Genomic DNA, 6,956 nt, shown 5'->3' with positions numbered 1-6,956 from the left:
AAGAACATTACTGAATAGTATTTGATTTTTGTAGGGAAATTTATTTTATGTTTCTACTAATTTTTGTTAAATATTTTCTTAACTACTAGTAAATGTGTTTTTTAAGGATTTCAATATAATACCGTAGGAATATCGATTTTTGCTTTATTTATTATATAAAAATGAAAAAGGTATTTAATAATACGTTTAGTGTTAATATGTTATATTATTATCCATATTTTATGCATGTTTCTAAAATAGTTTTTAAAATCGATTTTGCTTTTTCTCAAAATTATAGTGGACTTTGATGAACTGTAGTTAACTTTTTCTTTAGAATTGCTCCGAAGACAACTGAAAATATTGACTATAAAACCAAACATAATTGGCTGCATATTGAAACTCTCGAATCACCAGGAACAAAATAAAAAGTAATACTATAACAAATATGATGTGCGCAGTGGGCTGGACCTATCAAATTGGTTCTCTTTAGAGATGCAGATGCTGAGACTCAGAGTGGTAGCTTTTATAACTTTGACTCGACCTCGTAATTTGACATGGTTAGGACCACATTTGAACCGTCCTTCCTTGTTTGGCTTCCCTAATGATCTGGGTCGTTTGCTCCTTGTTTATTGGGCTTTGTGATAGCCCATTAGTGAAGGAGTGAAGTCCAAAAACAATATTTTTCTTAAAAAGAAAGTAAAAACTTATTCGAAAACGTCTTGATCTCCGGCAGTTTTTGGTGATGACATTCTCTGTTATTATAACAGCGAGGTCCAAGGACTAATTATGCTTTGAAACCCGATCAGAGTGGCTTCAATAGGAGTGCGTGGCGGGCGAGGATAGGGATGGTGGAGTCCTTGCTTCGTATTCATCATCGCCGAGAAGGAAGGATCCATTGGTGTGAAGGATAACAAAGATAAAGATTGTAAATCTTTATTAGAAACAGAGTGTTGTTTGGTTAATTAGTGGTTTGTTATTAACTCTCTCTCTTGTGCTAGTATATATATTAGTAGTTGACCCTTTAGAAAGGATATAGCATTGTATTCATTTCATACATCTCTAGGTATTCATAAATCAAAGAGTATCTTAGTGAGTTTGAGTGTCAGAATGATTTAAATTATTATTAGTAGTAACTATATCATAATTTTTAGTAGTACGAGAAGGACAATCATTAATATTAGTGGTAGTGCTAGTGTTACTTGGCATAAAAGAATCTGTACTGTTAAAAGGAGTATTAACAGTAGTGCAAAGCTTATTATGTGACACAAAAGTAGGAAAATTAGAACTTATTACCTGATCAGTATTGAGAGGAACCTGTGATGAATTCGCAAACAAAGATTGATGAAATAATTCAAGATATGGAAATTCAGACTCATGCCGAGATATATAAATTCTACCAGTGGAGTCAAGACATTTATAACCCTTGTAATTTGTAGCATAACCTAAAAACAAGCATTTTTTAGATCTATATTCAAGTTTGTTATTAGTGTAAGATCTCAATAATGGATAGCAAGAACAACCAAAAATTTTTAGGAAACTATAATCTGGTTTGCGATTGAATAAGATTTCATGTGGTGATTTGTTAGCCAAAATAATAGTAGGTAAACGATTGATTAAATAAGTGGATGTAATAACAGCTTCATCCCAATAAGTTAAGGGCATAAAGGCAGTAGATAACATAGACAAACTCATTTCAATGAGGTGTCTATGCTTCCTCTCTGCACAGCCATTCTGTTCAGAAACATAAGGACATGAAAATCTATGTAAGATGCCTTCTTGTGCTATAAAATTAGCAAAAGCAAGAGATTTATATTCATCGTCATTGTCAGATTGAAACTCCTTAATTTTGCAATTAGTAAGATTTTTCATTAGATTTTTGTATTGTTTAACGGCATGCAAAACTTATGACTTGTTAACAAGGAAATAAGTACAAGTGTATCTAATAAAAGCATTTATAAAAGTAACATAATATAGATAACCAAGATGAGACACAATGGAGGCAGGACCCCATACATCACTATAAACTAATTGTAAAGGGTAAGTATAAGATGTAGTAGAATCTGAAAAAGGAAGTTTATGCATTTTTGCTTCAGCACAATTATTACAAGTCTTAGAAATTAAATCAGAATTGAGAGTATTATGAGCTATATTACATTGATTAAGAACTAATTGAAATGTTTTAGTGGTTGAATGTCCTAAACATTTGTGTCACAAATCAAAAATAGAACAAAAAATAGTAAAGACATAAGGAGGATTAGAAACTGATGTAGTTTGAGGCACAGCTGTAAGACCTAGAACTTTTGAAAAGTTATTACGAACTAATTTCAAGTTTTATATATATAGTTTTAATTTCTTAAATCATTTTATTTTATTGAAGGTAATTAAAGGTAGTTTTGACTAATTTGGATTTGAAACAAATTAAAGTTTTTATCCAAATCCTATTTTTTTAGATTATTTTCCTATTTACTATTTAAAGCCTTAAAAACTTAAAAATAATGCTGTTTGGATATTTAAATTAGAATTTTATTCAATTATCTAATTATTGAATTAATTTCTATATTTAAATTATAAAACTAGTAGATATAAAATAATCCGATTTTTTTATATATGATAATGTTTTATAAATAAATACCTTAGGTTTTGTTAATAAAGAAAAATTAGTTATATTATAATATATTTTCAATTAGAGTATTTAAGTGAAAATCAAATAGCAATTTGATGCAACAAATAATGTATTTTAAAGTAATTTTATGGTTTCAATTAATTTTCAAATTTAGTCCCAAAATCCCTAATTTCATACATAAACCCTAATCCTAATTAACACATATTTTTTCCTTTTTCCCAAAATGAAACCCTAGCTACCCATCAGCTCCCTCCCTTCTAACATCACCCACACACGCACACAGAAACGGAAAAGAGAGAATAAAGGGGAAACGGGAAGGGAACTGCCTAGGAGGAGGAGAGGGAGAGGAGGCGAGCTGTCTGCGCCACCACCCAGTCGCCGCCACCATCACGTCAGCACCTCATCGCCGTCATACTCGCCGGCATGGATGAAGCCCTTCGCTGCCGCTGCTGCCCGTGAAGCCGAGGCCGTCATGGGTCAGAACTGAGGCGAGAGAGAAGGCCGCAGAGGAGGAGGGAACCGCGCCGTCTAGTCACCGTCTGTGAAGCTCAGGTCGCCGTCCATGCTCGCCGCCACCGTTCGTCTTCCCCACTGCCAGACGCCGTCGCCGTTCGCGAAGAGGAGAGGGAGCTTGCCTGACCTTCGGGTCCGCCATCAGATCCGCCGTTAGAGTCGCAAACAAAGGACGCAAGAGAGAGAACCGTTGCGGAGCTGCTGTGTCGCCGGAGCTCCACGCCACCGTTGCTGCCGCTGGGAACCGCCACCGCTGAAACCCACTGTCGGTAAGGGTTTATAAGTTGGATTTCGTTCATTTTAATTTTTCGGAACCTTTTTCATTGCTGCATGTCTATTACAGTCACAGTCGCCGGAGTTCTGGTCGCCGCTGCCGCTCGAGGTGGTTACTGGGGCTGCCGCCAAACCGGTTCAATGACCGCTGCTGTTTCATTTTCTTAGTTCGGGTCGTGTTCTGAGCATTGGTTATCGCTTTAAGTTGCTGTGAGTGCTGTGAAGGTGATCAAGGACTGAGTTGCGGTTCTATTGATTTCGGGTTACAAGGAAAGGTTTCGTTGACGCGTTTTGGGTTATAGTTTCGACGAGTTGAGGTAGGGAATTTTTATACAAACTAATTTGTTATAAATATATATGCTGTGTGAAATGTATTTCTGGTGATTATGCGAGTCTTATGAATTATCTGATTATGTCTTGGATGAATATGGTTGCGTGTTTTGAGTGAAATAATGTCTGATTTTGATAAATTGGAGATTTTAGACTGGTTGATTTGAAATGGCTTTGATAGTCTAAAAATCTAAGTTTTGTTTTTTGAAACTGATTTGGTCTTGAACCTGCTGAGAAAGGCTGATGATTGGTTTGGTTGGGACCCAGAAAGGGTGACAACGTCCAAGTTTTAGAGGAGATGCTACCGAAATTTTTACAAAAATCCGAGACTTTATCTGAAACGATATTTTAAAAGAATGGGTTATGCCTTGAATTGAATTACTGATAAATGTATTAGGTTTGAACTCTTTTATTAAGAAAATTATTATATTTTGAATGTAAACTATTTTAGAAAAAGAATTATGTTTTAAGATCGATTTAAAGATGAAAATAATTATGTTTTTGAGATTGATTAAGTAAGAAAATTTTGGAGGAGTTTTAATGGATTTAAAAGAAACTTGGATTTCGATTAACTAATTTTACCTTATGACATTTTAGGAAAAGTTTGAAGTATTCTCTAAAACTTTGATTTAGTAAAACTGAACAATTTTCTAAGCCTTTGGAAACAGATTTAAGAATGAAATTAAGATTGGTATTTGGTTTAAATGATTTGGTTTTGGTTTAAGTTTTATTTTATTTATTCAAATCAAGAAGTTAAGGTTTCAGAGGTTTTCAATGAATTTAAGGAAATGAATCAGGTTATTCTCCCCCTGAATTCTCGAGACTCCGCTTAGGAATTTTATGACCAAATCCTGATTTAGAAATGAATGATTTTGAGTCTTTCAAAAGTGATTTTGAATTTGGCATGGCTTTGAGATTGTTTGGCAGTTTTAGAAAGATGTGAAAAGTGGCTCCGTTTTGAAATGTGATTCTTGGAAATATGTGAATTGAATACGTTTGTTATTTAAAAGTAAATGGGCCAAGAATGATTTTGAAATAAGATATTGAGCCTGATTGATTATGGATATTTTCGAGATTGATGAGATATTGTTTGGTAGGCGTAATGGCCGGGTTCGTCCCGCTTACACTGAGTTGTAAGCATAAGGGCCGGGTTCATCCCGCTTATGATGAGAGAATTGATATTGATGTGATTGTTGCTAAGTCACTTGCACCTGGCAAAGACGGTGGTTAATCCCGCTTCTCGAGGTTGCGGCGCCCGCGTAAGGACGGTGGTTAATCCGGCTTACGTGTAGATGTGAGGTCGAAGGCAGAGTATCCCGCTCACATCCTTTCGGATCACAGGAGTGTGCAGGCACTGACATCCTGGACCGTGTGTCGGACACGTTATCCCAGGGGGTTCCCATTTATTCGTGACCGAAAGACAATATTCCCATTTTAGGGTATGCATATTATATTTGGTTTGCCTATGTAAATAATAATGTTAACTGCTAACTGTTATACTTGTTGTAACTGCTCTTGATTGTGTTTGAACTACATTAATTGTGATTGTGTTTGATTGGGTGGTTGTTGATGAGTTGGTTGATGATTGAGCTGTTTGGGCCGAGGGCGTGTTGGATTGGATGGGCCTGAGGCTGTGGTTGGTATGTTTGAGGTCTAGCTCTGTATAAAGTATCAAACTGGTTCAACATAGACTTAATGAACCTATGCTTGGGACATGTTGGACAAGTTTTGGATAATTAGCTTATTTCCTCTTTTGAAATGGAATTTTGGATGTTAACCCTTTGGATTTAAAAAAGGCACGTAAGACGAGAATTGATCATTATATTTTAAAAATAGTTTTATTTTACGTATCTTGTTATAGCAATTTCTGTAATCCTATAGTGAGAACAAGCGAGGACGATGTTCTCACTCCCCTACAGGTTATTCCTTTTCAGGATATAGACGACGAAACTTCTGAAGAGTTATATTCCTTTTCTGTTCATTCGGTATTTTTGTATTATCCTAGTAATGATTTTTCCCTCGCCTTTATCTTTATTAATTTTGTAAGAGGGATAGGAATTTCTGATATGTATGTTTATAGAGTTAGTGGTTTGTATATATATAAATTACGGTATTGTATTTGGTTTATATGTACATCTATGTTTATGTTTTCAACTAAAAAGTGTTTTAGAAAGGTTATGCGATTTTAAGTTTAAACATGCTCCTATTTTAGTATTAAATATGTTTAGAGTTGTCGTAATATCCAAGCTATCAGAGTAGCACGGCCGAAAGCGTGACATTCTGATAGTGAGGGTGTTACATTTTATGGTATCAGAGCAGTCCTTCCTGTAAAGCCTGAGGAATAGACTGACTATGTTTCATTTGCATACTCTGAATGTTTGTCATGTAATAGTCTTGTTCGAATAACGAGAATTATAGCTTTTTGCACATGACAGTCTACTGATTAATGCCAATAGTCTTGAATTGCATAAATCCTGGTATTAAGTTTGGCCGGCTTAAAACGAGTGGATTATGTATATGAATGTACTAATGGGTTATCATAGACGAGACACGAGTAATAGATAATGCGAATCGTGGGTTTTGGGAACGTTAGAGACTATTTCTCGAGATTATTCAATTATGTATCTTGAATTCTACTGGAGTCGACTTGTTCTTTCATAGCCTAACTTGAAGTTCTTGTTTGCTAATCCTTTTGAAAAGTAGTTTGATTTTTCTAACTCTATTCCTCTATGCATATGCATTCTTGTTTGATCCTACTTGCATGAAATCCATGTTGCACCTGCCTTTCTTTGTTTAACTTCTTCGTAATTCGTGTATTTTTTGATATGGCTTTGAACTTGTCTTGATCCATGGTGCTTTTTAAGTCCTTATTCCGAGCCCAATTATGATTTAGATTTTCTCTTATTTGAATGCATTTACAATCAATTTTCAAATTTTTATAAAGATTGCTTTTGATTCAATATAGACTTATTTATAGAAAACTTTGAAAATTCCGTATGCAATTTAAAAACTATTTATTTCTAATACTTCGCATGTTCTTTTACTGGTTTACGGAACTACACTTACTTTAAATACAATTTGACTTTTCAAATAATTTTACTACAGTTCCTATGCCTAACTTTATTCCGGTTGATTTTCGTTTGACAAACTTCACCTCATTTATTTTAAATTGAATTTGGTTTAGCATAACATATTATTTATACATTTGTTATTCTTTTGAAAATATTGGACTCATGTT

General features: G+C 34.5%; 1 long non-coding RNA gene across 1 annotated transcript; it reads left to right on the top strand.

Annotated features, from left to right (window-relative positions):
- Window positions 1–2,803: 2,803 nt before the first annotated feature.
- LOC112783747 (uncharacterized) lies at window positions 2,804–5,879 on the top strand. Its single transcript, XR_003193562.3, has 4 exons — window positions 2,804–3,384; window positions 3,459–3,705; window positions 4,816–5,157; window positions 5,638–5,879. It is a non-coding gene; the product is annotated as an uncharacterized lncRNA (long non-coding RNA).
- Window positions 5,880–6,956: the final 1,077 nt, after the last annotated feature.

The sequence above is a fragment of the Arachis hypogaea genome, chromosome 20 (genome assembly GCF_003086295.3).
Source record: "Arachis hypogaea cultivar Tifrunner chromosome 20, arahy.Tifrunner.gnm2.J5K5, whole genome shotgun sequence".
Lineage (NCBI taxonomy): Eukaryota > Viridiplantae > Streptophyta > Magnoliopsida > Fabales > Fabaceae > Arachis > Arachis hypogaea.
Note: the sequence above shows the minus strand (reverse complement) of the source record. Positions and strands in the feature narration are given on the sequence as shown.